Source organism: Lissotriton helveticus, chromosome 7 (assembly GCF_964261635.1).
Source record: "Lissotriton helveticus chromosome 7, aLisHel1.1, whole genome shotgun sequence".
NCBI classification, from domain to species: domain Eukaryota; kingdom Metazoa; phylum Chordata; class Amphibia; order Caudata; family Salamandridae; genus Lissotriton; species Lissotriton helveticus.
In genome coordinates this window covers 1,135,474,734-1,135,487,884 of record NC_136068.1, presented here as the reverse complement: position 1 = coordinate 1,135,487,884, position 13,151 = coordinate 1,135,474,734, and positions in this window count along the sequence as shown.

The window sequence follows — 13,151 nt, the reverse complement described above, 5'->3', positions numbered from 1 at the left end:
TGTAACATTCTGATAAATGTGTTATTACGCATAGCAAGACGATAGGATAACTCGTGAGGAGGCAGATCACTAAATGTGTGCTCTACTGTAGCATTAGAATACATATGTACATGTGAAATAGGAAAACATAAATGAAAAGCATAACTTATGCAGGTAACCATAAGACTCAAAAACAATAAAAAGAATAGAACGATAATACATCTTTTAGAGTTTTGACTAACTCTCTCACTATGTGGCTCTATCTCATACATGTCAGGAACCTGTCTAACCGCTTCACCCGAGAGGGACTTGAACAATTAAACTGTCTGACTTATTTTACTAGACCGGAGTTTTGCTTTATACTCCTGCTGCGGAGTTTTCTCTAACAGGGGAAGTTTAGAGTCTGTGTCTGGACAGTCCTTAAGAATAGGGCAGTCTTTGATAAATGTCTTTGGCCGTAATCCATGGAATTTCTTGATATGGCTGGTATGCACCCAGCCTTTGCGTCCTTCGAGCTTGACGGCGGTCCTTGTTGTTAATAACACCAGCTGGGGCTCCTTCCAACGGGGCTCCAGCGGACTTGAACGATCAAAATTGCGCACCAGGACGAATTCTCCCGGAACGACTTCATGCGGTTTCACCTCAGTGTTGTCTGGAAAAGCAGCGGCAACCTGTGAACGACAAGAGTGTAGGGCAGACATCAAGGAAGCTAGGTAATCTGTCAGCATATTACTGGAAACGTCTGTAATCTTTCGGGGCATAGGTGTACCCCACATATTTGGAGGACGGCCGAATACGACCTCGTACGGAGACAGACCTGATCTAGAGTGTGCAACCATTCTCATATAAAAAAGGGCAACTGGCAGTGCTACCAACCAATCTACACCTTTTTCTGTACATACTTTGGCAATGCGGATTTTCAAAGTCTGGTTATGTCTCTCCACGAGACCAGCTGCTTCAGGATGGCGTACACAATGGAACTTCCACTGGTACCCTAACAGAAGGGAAACTTGTTTCATGAGCTCGGATGAGAATGGCTGGCCGTTGTCTGAATACACGACCCTAGGTAATCCAAAGCGGGGAAAATACTCACGAACCAACTGCCTGGCAGTGGTCGCGGCAGTGTAATCTGGAACTGGATATGCTTCTGTCCACCTGGACAAAGCGCATACAACTACGAGGACATACTTGAAACCTCGACATCTCTCCATCTGAATATAATCCATCTGGAGGACTTCAAAAGGGTGGTCAGGAGGATGGATTCCACCTTGTTCCACCGGGACACTTTTACCTGGATTGAACTGACAACATATCATACAGGTACGTACTTTCTGCTTGGCTGCTGCTCGTAAATGCTTGTTGAACCAAATGTTCTGGATACTGTCTAACAGGGCCTTTTCTCCTAGGTGTACTGGACTATGTGCGGTATTAATAATGACTTGAACCATAGAGTCGGGGAGAAACCATGTGGCTTTTCCCTTCGTCAACCATCCCTGATCTGTCTGGACCCCTCCTTGTTCGGACCATTTCTTGATTTCATCTGGAGTGGCATGTGACTGTATATCTATGACATCTTGTGTAGGGTCCTTAACTGTCATACAAGTAGTCTGATCTGGAATGAGTGTCGGTGTCATGTTAACTGGAATGTCTGGAGTCTGAGCTGTAAGCTTGGCTGTACGATCTGCCAGGTCGTTACCCTGGGAAATGATGTCAGTGACTTTCGTATGTGCTTTGCACTTCATAATGGCGATAGCTGTCGGTAAATGTATTGCATCTAACAGAGCTTGAATGAGGAGACCATGCTGAATCTTGGTTCCATGAGAAGTCATGAAACCTCGTTCCTGCCAGAGCACTCCAAAGTCGTGTACGACTCCGAATGCATAACGTGAATCTGTGTATATGTTAACTTTCAGGTTCTTGGCACGTATGCAGGCTTGGGTCAGAGCGACAAGCTCTGCTGCTTGGGCGGACAGGGTGTCTATACGATGTGTTTCTATAACTTCGGTTTCAGTAGTCACTGCATACTCGGCTACTAGTTCTCCTGTACTTGTTCTCATACATGAACCATCCACATAAAGTGTCAGGTCAGGATCAGGTAATGCAATGTCTGTCAAGTCTTGTCTCGGCTTTGTCATGGTGTTAACAACTTCCACACAGTCATGTGTGGCAGGATTTGAAGTAACTGAGGGTAACAGTGTAGCGGGATTTAAAACGTTGCAGCGTCTGATTTCTATGTGTGGCTGAAACAGTGTCAGTTCATAACCTGTTAAATGTGCAATTGTCAAGTGCTGAGTCTGAGTTCGGTTTAAAAGAACTTCCACGGAGTGTGGAACTTGTACTGTCAGGGAGTGTCCTAACACTATGGAATCACTTTGTCTGATAGCTAGAGCTGTAGCTGCAACTGACTTGAGGCACGCAGGCAGAGCCTGGGCCACTGGATCTAATGTGCTAGAAAAATAAGCACAGGGCTTGTATTGTCCTGCTTGATCTTGTGTGAGAACAGATAATGCAGTACCATCACGTTCTGTAACAAAAAGTGTAAAAGGCTTACTGTAGTTCGGTGTTGCTAGAACAGGTGCTTGGCATAAAGCTTTCTTTAATTCATTAAAAACAAGTGTATGTTCTTGGGTCCAAGGGAGGACAGTCGATACGGCTGCCTCCTGTGTCGTTAACTGTATCAGTGGCTTGGCTAGATATGCGTACTGAGGAATCCATTGTCTACAGTAAGAAGTGAGGCCGATAAAAGCTCGTACCTCCTTCTGAGTCTTGGGCTGTGGAAGATGCGCTATTAACTGGATACGGTCAGGTGTCAACTGCCTACCCCTCTTGGACAGTAAGTGTCCCAAGTAGACCACTTGCTGGACACAGAATTGCAATTTGGAAGGGGACACCTTGTGCCCCATCTCGGCCAGGAAATACAGGACTGTAAGTGACGCACGCTCGCAGTCACGTTCAGAACGGGCTGTAATTAACAGATCATCGACATACTGGAGTAGGGCAGTGTCAGTTGGCATGTGAATATTGTCTAGTTGTCTTTTAAGTGCTTGACTGTAAATGTTAGGACTTTCTGTGAAACCTTGAGGTGCTCGTGTAAATTTATAGCTTCTTCCATTTAAACAGAAACCGAAAAGGAACTGGCTGTCTGGATGAATAGGGACACTAAAAAATGCGTTCTTGAGATCGATAACAGTGAAGAACGTAGCTTCAGAATCAATGGCTGTCAATAGGGATGAAATATCTGGGACTACTGGGTACTGAGGTATGATACATTTATTAAGTTCTCGAAGGTCAATCACTAATCGATATACTGGAGGTGCATTTGGATCAGTACGTTTCAGGACTGGAATGATAGGAGAATTACATACATTGGAGTCAGTTTCTACAACCACTCCCTGAACAATAAGCTCGTCAATAATTTTGGATAAGGCTGCTACAGCCTCAGGTGGCAATTTGTACTGTCTGATTCGTGGTAATACAACACCTTGCTTCAGAGTGACACGATAGGGTGTAATGTGCATACAACCTACATCAGTTGGACCTTGCGCCCATAAATGCTGTGGTACATTCAATAATCTTGGATCAAAATCACGTAATACATAATGACCTTTAAAATCACGCAAGAACAGGCGGACCCCTTCTGGGGAGCAGCAAATTATGGCACCTAGGGGTATATTATCAAGGGGTTTATCTCCGCTTTTTTGGCTTTAAAAGCCAAGAAAGCGGAGATAAAATTATCTCCCTATTACCAAGCTGTCGCTAACACCAGTTAGTGACAGCTAATAGGAGATAGCGACCATCTTGGGCCCCGCTTTGCATGTCAGTGATATTTATCACTAATGACATGCAAAGTGGGCGTGCCAAGATGTTAGCGACTAGAAACAGTCGCTAACATCGCTATCTCCTATTACCAACTTTTGGAGATATTCGCGCTAAGCGCGAATATCTCCAAAAGCTAACACCTGCCCTGAGCAGTTCTTCACCATGTTATCCAATGGGAGGTGGATAACATGGCTAAGAGCATTTGCTCGATAATGCATGAATATCGCTGACTTTTCAGAGATATTCATGCATTGCGGCCGTTTTTTATCGCATTTGCGATAAACCTTGCTAATAGCAAGGTTTATCTGCGATAAAAATCGCCGATGTGCGGCGATAATTTTTGTCTCTAAACAAGTTAGAGACAAAAATTATCGCTAGTTGTTGGTAATATACCCCCTAATTCTTTCAATGTCTTAATGCCTAATAAATTTTCTGGACATGACTTCGTAAGTAACAAATCAGTAGTTCGGGACAATGGACCAACTTCTAGAGTAACTGGTTTCGATATTTCATTAACAATAGGTTTTCCTGAAAATCCAAGGGAAACATTTCTTGAGCCTGAGAGCGGAGCCCCTGGAACCTCGTCATGACTGATGGTAGTCCTACTTGCCCCTGTATCAATCAGAAACTTTCTGTCTTTCCCTAATACTTGACTATGTACATAGGCACCCTCTTGATCTACAGGAATCTCGATGAGAGGCAAGCCAACCTCCCTCTCTAGGCTGTTTCATGAATATGGCTGATAATCTGGATACTCTGTCTGTGCATACTGGTACATCTGCTGTGTAACATGCTGTGGTGCAGCGATAGGCTGCGGTGCTGTAACTGTCTGCTGTGCATTCTGCGGTGGCTGGGAAGTCTGTAAAACTTGTTCTTGTCTAGGCGGACGTGGTCTTTCTTTAGTCTTACCAGTAGCTATGTTGTGTTTCAGAACGGCACATTCGTTTATAAAATGACCTGGCTGTTTACAGTAATTGCATGTCCCTTTAACGGGAGTTGCAGGATGACTGGCTTGATTCGGACCCCTCTTCTGGCTGTCTTGTGGAACAGATTGTGCAACTAATACTTTCATTTTCGTGTCTTTCATACGTCTTCTTTCATGTTCCTGCTCTTCCCTGATTCTGTTCTGGTGATACTGGAGCATCTGGAGCATCTGTGACGGAGTATTAGCTTGCCAGGTACTTTCGACTTTCAGGACTCTATTTTTAACTTGTGGACTTGAATTCTCGACTAGTTTGGTAACAAAAAGATGAGGGTACGATTCACTACTTGTTTTCAGACCACTATTAATAATGAAACATTTCTCGAATCTAGAATAAAAATCACTAGTATCTTCATCTTGTTTCTGTTTACAGGCTGAGATGGCATCCCAGTCTTCCTTTTTCGTGGCTAGTAATCTTGGCAAGACTTGTATTAATAACTCGGGCAAAGCTTTAGCTTTATCCCCAAGACCGGTACCTGGTACTCGTGTGTTATCTTCGGCTTCTAATGCGGACCAATCTATCTTTTTCTCTCCCACCTCCCATTCTTTTTCCTTGAGTTTTTCATATATGCCCGCAGGCAACAGGACCTTTAACATTTTAATGATATCAGGATACGTGTATTCTCCCATACGGAGCATGTCCTTTAATTCACGGTGGAACCCTGCTGGATCTTTATCATGACAGGGAATTAACTTTTTCATTTCTAAGAGTTCCATTTTTGTTATAGGGGTGTAAACAAATACTCGTTCTAGACCACCACCCTCTTTCTTGACTGGATGCACTTCTCGTAACGGATTCTGTCTGTCTATGTAGAATGACTTCTTTTCTGGGGGTGAGACGTGAACGAAATGTGGATTCAGAAACGTTCGGTATTTGTGGCGCTGTTCTAGAATGCCACTAATTAAATCGGTACCTAGACCTTTCCATCTGTACTGGAGTAACTCGTTTAGTACATCATGTAGAGGACCTGGATCAGAATGCTGAACCTCATACAATGTGATGAGGTGCTGAATCATATACATACCCACCAGACGCTGCTCGGCTGGGGGCAGTTTCAGGAACATTTGTGCCACGATTTCATCTGGAAACGTGGTAGAATCACTAATCTATCGGACTGCTGATCGGACTAGTTCTTGTTCATGCATGGTATTAAGTTCACTATAACCTATTCGTGATTTCAGAATTTTATCGGTAGCTTGGAACACTTGCTCAAGAGAACATTGTTCTGGCACTGGAGGAGAAAAACTTTTCTTGTAATCTGGACGTGAATGTCTGTCGGAAAGTCTAGTTCTACCTACATACGCTATTCTGTCGGGATTCTCGTCGTCTACCTCTTCAGTAGAAGAGTCGTCTTCTTTCTCGGTTGCTTGTTTTGCTTCTCGTTTCTCGTGTAACTTTATTATTTCCCTACGAATTTTCTTGTACATAGCGTCTATACAATTCTGTGTCTTGTGTTTTCCCTCGGCTATATTATCACTCCACTTTGTCAGGACTTTCATCTTATCTTTATCTTTCTCAGGATAGTCTTGTTCTCTTATTAAACAGTTAATTAGAAACTTTAAAATCATGAGCTGAGTCTCGACTTTTCTTCGAACCATGGCTTCGTGAACACTTTCTGGATTTGCTCCTGTACGGATAAAACGATATATTCTGTCTAGATGTTCTCTCATATCGGGCAGGGTGTCCAAATAGTCGGTCACCCGTCTTAAACGTAATGAATATATGACCATATGACCTTCGCCTGGAACTGGATCATAACGACATTCGGTAAGTGCTCGCTTGATATCTACGTATGTATTCACTTTTGGCGTACGCTGTAACGCTAGTTCATGTGGCGTCATACGTCTGTGTTGAGGCGGGGTACCAGGAGAATCTTCCCCCGCGGCTCCTAAACTAGAATCGTCGGTGTGTACTGTACGTGCTGGTAGAGTGACTGACGAAACGGGTACATTTACTGTGGGCTGGGCCGGGGGTGCTGTAACGGGTGCTGTAACATGAACTGAACCCACGGAACCAGCAACTGGAGGAACAGGAATTACATTATTAACAGGGTGCTGAGGTTGAACAGGCGGAATATGATTTGCATATTCTGGGACTGTATCGTCCAAATAGGACGAGAGAAAAATTTCAGCTGCGGTCGGTTTATGACGTAGCTTAGTCGGGACCAATGGTGGCGGAAAATTACTGGATGCTTCCGGGGTTGCCTTCGGCAAGCCCTCGGCAAGAAGAGGATACATACCCTTAATAAGGGCATTCCTCTGTCTGTCTGACTGTTCTGCTCTAACTCGTTTACCTTCTTCAAGAAGTTCCCTTTCTTGGGCTCTCTCTGAGGATTCCCTACTTAACTCTGTTTTTCTGATTTCTTTTTCGGTTCTTCTATGAGATTCTTTGCGCCATAACTCGAATGCATCTTTCTGGGACTGTCGGGCTTTCTTTTTCCATAATGCTTCTTCTACTCGCATGATGCACTCGGCATCCCATGTACCTGATACAGGCCATCTATATTTCTCTTCTAGATCCTTGGTATAGTCGACCCATAAATCTAAATACAATATGGCACTTAAGCCATGCTTATGATACATAAAATGTCCTGGACTGTCCCTAGGCGGGACAGGAACTGATTCTTCGAGTAACCCTTTCCGGGTTCCTATCTGACGTAACTTGGAAAACAGAGGCATTCTAGACTTGAATCCAAACACAATACAATACACGATAAACACAGTAATGAATAGCAAAACAAATCACTCATACCACGACATTAAAATACATTAATAACATTAATAACAGTTCGAACAGAATATTACCTGGTACATTTTAAAACAGAAACACATGAATTTCTCGAGAACAGACTTACTAGAATTACTGGATGCACTGCTAAAACAGTACAGAACATACCGGTCCCATAAAGAGACACGTCGGACCCGTATCCACCTAGGTGAATACTTCGGACTGGATCTGTGTACCCAAACCCATCGGACCAGAGACAAATTAATTGACCCTGTCTAGATACTACCCCAGCAACGGTACTCACCGGGCAGCAAGAACGGAAGGCCTCGGACTGGACTGGACTGCTACGACGTCGGACTACGAACTTCGGACTTCAGTTACAGGTGGGCCTCCGGATACCTCGGACCTTGTACTCTCGGCTTGGGCTCTGGTCGGGACTCGCCGCGTTCCTCACCGCCTCGTCTGGATGCTGGACCGCAACCTCCGTCTCCTCCGTGGGCCTGAGGGATACTTGAAGCAGAAATATCTGCACGTGCACGGTATGGTTCCGTCACGGCTGCAGAGGGTCAGGGGGCCTGCGTGGCTTCGCCGGCGCGTGGGGAAAGGGCAAGTCCCTATTCGGGCGCCATTATGTGGTAAATAAATAATTAATTACCGGTACTATTTTTGAATACAGTGAATAAAACAGATAGCTCAATAAATAAGAGACAGGATTCGAGGTATCTGAGTCTAACAGGCTTTAATCAGGCATAAGGGAAGGGACAGGAACGGGATAGCCTGCACGGAAATAGAATGGATGGCAGCTGCAATGCCTCATCGACAGTGCAGCATATATATAGTATAATACATTACATTACATTGCATACAATAGGCGTAGCAGTAGGCGTAATTCGTAGCAGTCGCGAAAGATAAGGACACATTGATGGAAGAAGAAGGCGTGTACAGGGCGTGTACATAGACATGTGATGTAGACGTCACAGAAGTGTCATAACTGGGGTGGTAACATGGAGGGGGCTACCTGAGCAGCTGGGACTTTTAACCTAGTGGTGCGCGCAAACGGGCAATGACGTGTTACCAGGGAGAACTGGGGGCTATGACTTCTGCACTAGAAGAGGAGACTAAAGTCTACGGTGTCAGGACGACATGTACCTATGGCATATCTGGTATCTTGTGTTTGGAGTACATGTTGATAGAAACTAAAAGCTATCAGGGCAGAGGCTACTTGACACTAAGACTGGTGCATGCATTTATTCTTTGTGTAATACGTGTGCTAGGAATATTCTATGAATATTAATACAGTATTTCTCTTTCATGGAGACAGAAAGACTAGACCATAGCTGAACTGTTGATGCGGTTCAGTAGCTTAGGAATGCAAAGACGAGAGGCTGGACTCATAACTAGAAGCATAACATACTCTTGGCAGACAGGCAGGCAGAGCCAGGCCGGGCCGGGCACCGCGCTGCGCGAAAGTAAGTGAGTGAAGGGTCAGGGATGCAGGTGGGGGCTGTATCGCTCCTCGGAGTGAGTTCAGGAGACTGGAGCTTGAATCTGGTGTCCGGGCCCTTTTGAGGCCTAGAAACGGGGACAATTCAATGAATTAACGTGCACACTGTAAACGTGGCAACATAGACCTAATACTTGTTGCTTTCACGAGAACTGGAAACTGGCATACTAGAGTTGGACACAACTGTGATTGCGTCTTTAATCGATCATAGGGGGATACATATGCATATTTAATCATGCACATATAACATAGGATGGGGAACACGTAGGCACATATAACATGGCAAAATTTACTTTTCCACAACAGGCTGCAGTAACATGCCTGAGGCATCATTTACAATGCTTTAGTGGGTGGCACAATGAGTACTGCAGCCCATTAGTAGCATTTCATTTACCAGCACTGGTTACATGTAGTACAGAGATACTAGGGACTTATAAGTAAAATAAACTGACCAATTGGATGTATACCAATGTCATCATGTTTCGAAACAAGAGCACAGACACTTTACCTCTGGTTAGTGGAAGTAAATTGTGCAGAGTCCTAAAAGTCACACAAAAACGGGTTCGGAATAGTTAGGCGAAGGAAGGCAAAAATCTGCAGGGACCTTACAGAGAGGATACCTTCCAACAGACATGGTTATATCATAGGTTACTACTGTGTTAAAGGTTAGGAAAGTGCTTAGATTTTATTACAGTACAATGTTAGGTTTATGGTTAAGGGTTCTGGTTAGTGTGAGAGTTTGAGTTAGATTTTGGTATGTGGTTAAGATTCAGATTCAGATTAACTTTATTTGGATACCAAGAATCCATAAAAGCACAGTAAAATAACAATTATACAGCAAGGTAATAAAGTCCATATCAAAATAGATTAGACAGTTGTTATTTTGCCTTGTATCATATTCCTTTAAGACTCGTGCTTAGGTATATTAGAATGTATATGACGCCGGGTTTAGAATGTATGTATTAGCATCTTTTGTATGTTGAGCGTTCAGTTATTCGAGAGTGATCCTTCCTTATGGTAGCTCCCTGACGCTCACCTGTATTTTATCTTTACTTAAATAAAGTATTCTCCTATCACGGCCTGGACCATCTTTACAACAGTTCATGTTAATACACCATTAACAATTCATCAATTGGTTTAGCGGAGTTTTCATGCAAGGTTAGAAATATCAGCAAATGGACATTATCCTACGGGCTCGAGTGGCAATTTTCAAGAAAGTGCAAGTGCGGAAAACAAATTCTTCATTATTTAAAGAAAGCAGCATCTGATAGGCTTTGTCCAAGGGGACAGGTGTCTGCTTTTTAAAAAATGGGGTTAAAAACCAATTCACATATTTTAAATAATAATTACAGAAAAACAGAAAATGCAAGTCGGTTTGTATGCTCACCCCGTCACAAAGGCATAGTGCATAATCAAGATTGGGCTGAAAACCAAAAGGGAAATATAACAGAAATGTAACGGTGCCTGCTCTCAAACTAAATAGAAGGCTCCTTTCCCAATAAGTCATAAGCAGAGTAGGATATATTGGTAAGGGATGCTTGTACAGTTCTATGCTCATATAACTTAATACGGACGATTTCTTAGATTCTGCACTAATCCTTCCACAGTTATATAGTGTGTAGAGTGACGTTTTTTAACTTGTTTTTATGGAGTGAGCCGGCTATACTCAGGTTTAAAAAGAGGCTACCTTTGTTAATGCTGCAGAGACTCTGATAGACCCCCGAGAGCCAAGGAATATCCATTCCTCTCACGCAGTTAACACAATCGCTTATAATTTCTCTGGATATGGATGCTGATTGGTTCCTCCAGATTGAAAACCATAAAAAGGGCAGGACGGGCATTAATAAAATCGCTAATAACATTTGGGTTGAGTTCCCTATGGCAGATGTATTGGGATGTAGAGATTGGGACACCCAGCAGCTTTCTACAAAACCTGTTTTCTTCCTGCTGGATGCAGTGGCTGTTCACAATCCCCCAGATGTCTGCCCCATACGTAGCTACTGGAACACATTGCAGTTTAAAAAAAATGTAAATGACTAAAATAGACCCTGTTTTCTTTGGCCGGGGAAGACTGAGGATAGAATTGATGGCCTTTGAGAACTTGCTCGTGGAGTGAGCCAAATGCTCAGTACAAGAGCCGTTCGCAGCAAAGAACATCCCAAGATAGGGAAAAGTGCCAGTGGACGTCAATTTGTCATTGCCTACAGATATAGAGTTGAGCTGGCGCTTTCCTGGCCCGCACAACATAATAAAAGATTTTTTTAAATTAACACGTAAGTCCAGACTGTCCATATAATTAACAAAAGTCTTAACTAAGATGCGTAGGGACTTTGGTGTACGGCCTATGAGGACCGCAACTTCTGCGTATAAAAGTACAGGTAACAATTTACCATTAATTATGGGGACATCTGGAGTCGATGGTTTCACGGAATTACTCAGACCGTTAATATAGATAATAATTCAATTTCAATGAGCTTTATTCGGGTCATTAAAAATAACCATAAAAGCAAATACATATACATCATCGCCTAAAATTCATTCCAGACATAATTTGATTATAAAATAAATACATCTGTTAAAATGGGGTACAATTAAAACATCATGTTTTTCCTTGCTTCAACAGATTTAAGGAGGAACGTTGCTGTAAAAAAACATACATCCATTTCGTTTATTGAGACAATTAACCTCATAGCTGCATCAATTGTAAAAGTGCAATATTTTAAAAATAATGGGTTAAGAAAAGCTACTCGGAGATCCCTGAACAATTCACAGAGTAGGAGGAAATGCAAAGTACTTTATTTAGTGTGACCATCACACGGACATGGGGTGGCTGGATATTCTTTGATCTGTGGAAAAGCTACCAGATGGTGCGCGAGCCCAAATCTCAGCCTAGTGAGTACATATCTATGGGACGCTCTGGTTACCAGGTTCAGATAAGTTTGAAAGCCTACTACATCTGAGTACCGAAAATAGAATTGAGAGGTAGTTAGATGTTCAATGGTACTATTGTTCCCCCTGTTTCTATAGGATAAGAACAACTTCTTAATTTCTAAATTTGTCAATTCTAGTATTGCAGCAGGATCATCCTTGATATTTAATGTAAAAATATCATTAAAACACTGTACAGTATATTTTAGCCAGGAGATCTTAAACCAGTTATCCAACCGGAGACAGTCTTGTATAATTAATCTATTAAATGCTGTCTCCTCCTTACACCATATTAGTCTCCAGGTCAATAGAGGCCTAAGCCCTATTTTATCTGATAGGTAGCTAGTGCCATCTTCCCTGTGAATAAGTTCTGTTGATGCCGAAGTTGGTAAGCAAAGTAGATTTTTTAGAGACTTATTTTGCACTATTTGTAATTGATTATTGCAGCCGTGACCCCAAACCCCCGCACCATATGTTATGTTATGTTAGATTTTATTTCTATAGCGCACGGCTACTCAAAGAGAGTGTCCCGGCGCTTTATTTAGGCAGCTCAGTATAAAAAACATAACACCATAAAACAGACACTGACAGGGAAGGGACAAAAGAAGACATCCTAAAGGTTAAAAAGCCAGGTCTTAAGGCTCTTCCTGAACAGGAGCAGATTGGATGAACGCCGCAAGGCCAGAGGCAAGGTGTTCCACAGCAGAGGGGCCCTCAGACTAAAGGAGCGCCCCCCGGTACGGGCCTTCCTCACTCGAGGAACCGCAGCCAAAAACAGGGATTCCGAGCACAGAGATCGAGCCGGGCGATAAAAGACAAGCCTGCGCTGTAGGTACTTAGCTCCGGAGCCGAAAAGCGCTTTGTGCGCCAGGGTCAATGTTTTAAACATGATCCGCTTCCGGATGGGCAGCCAATGAAGCGACTGCACCAAACCGGATGCTCTCACTCGCCTATGGAGGCCAAAGATGGTGCGAGCCGCAGAGTTCTGCACGACCTGCAGCCGCTGAACAAGATAGTCCGGAAGACCTAAATAGAGGACGTTGGCATAGTCCAATCTGGAGCCAATTAAGGCTTGCACAGTGATCTTTCTATGCTCTTCTGTGAGCAAAAGCAGGAACTTCCGGAGCATCTTAAGAATGCCGAAGCATGTGCCCGTGAAACCAAGAATATGTGATCTCAGCGTCAGATTGTTATCAATCTTCACTCCCAGA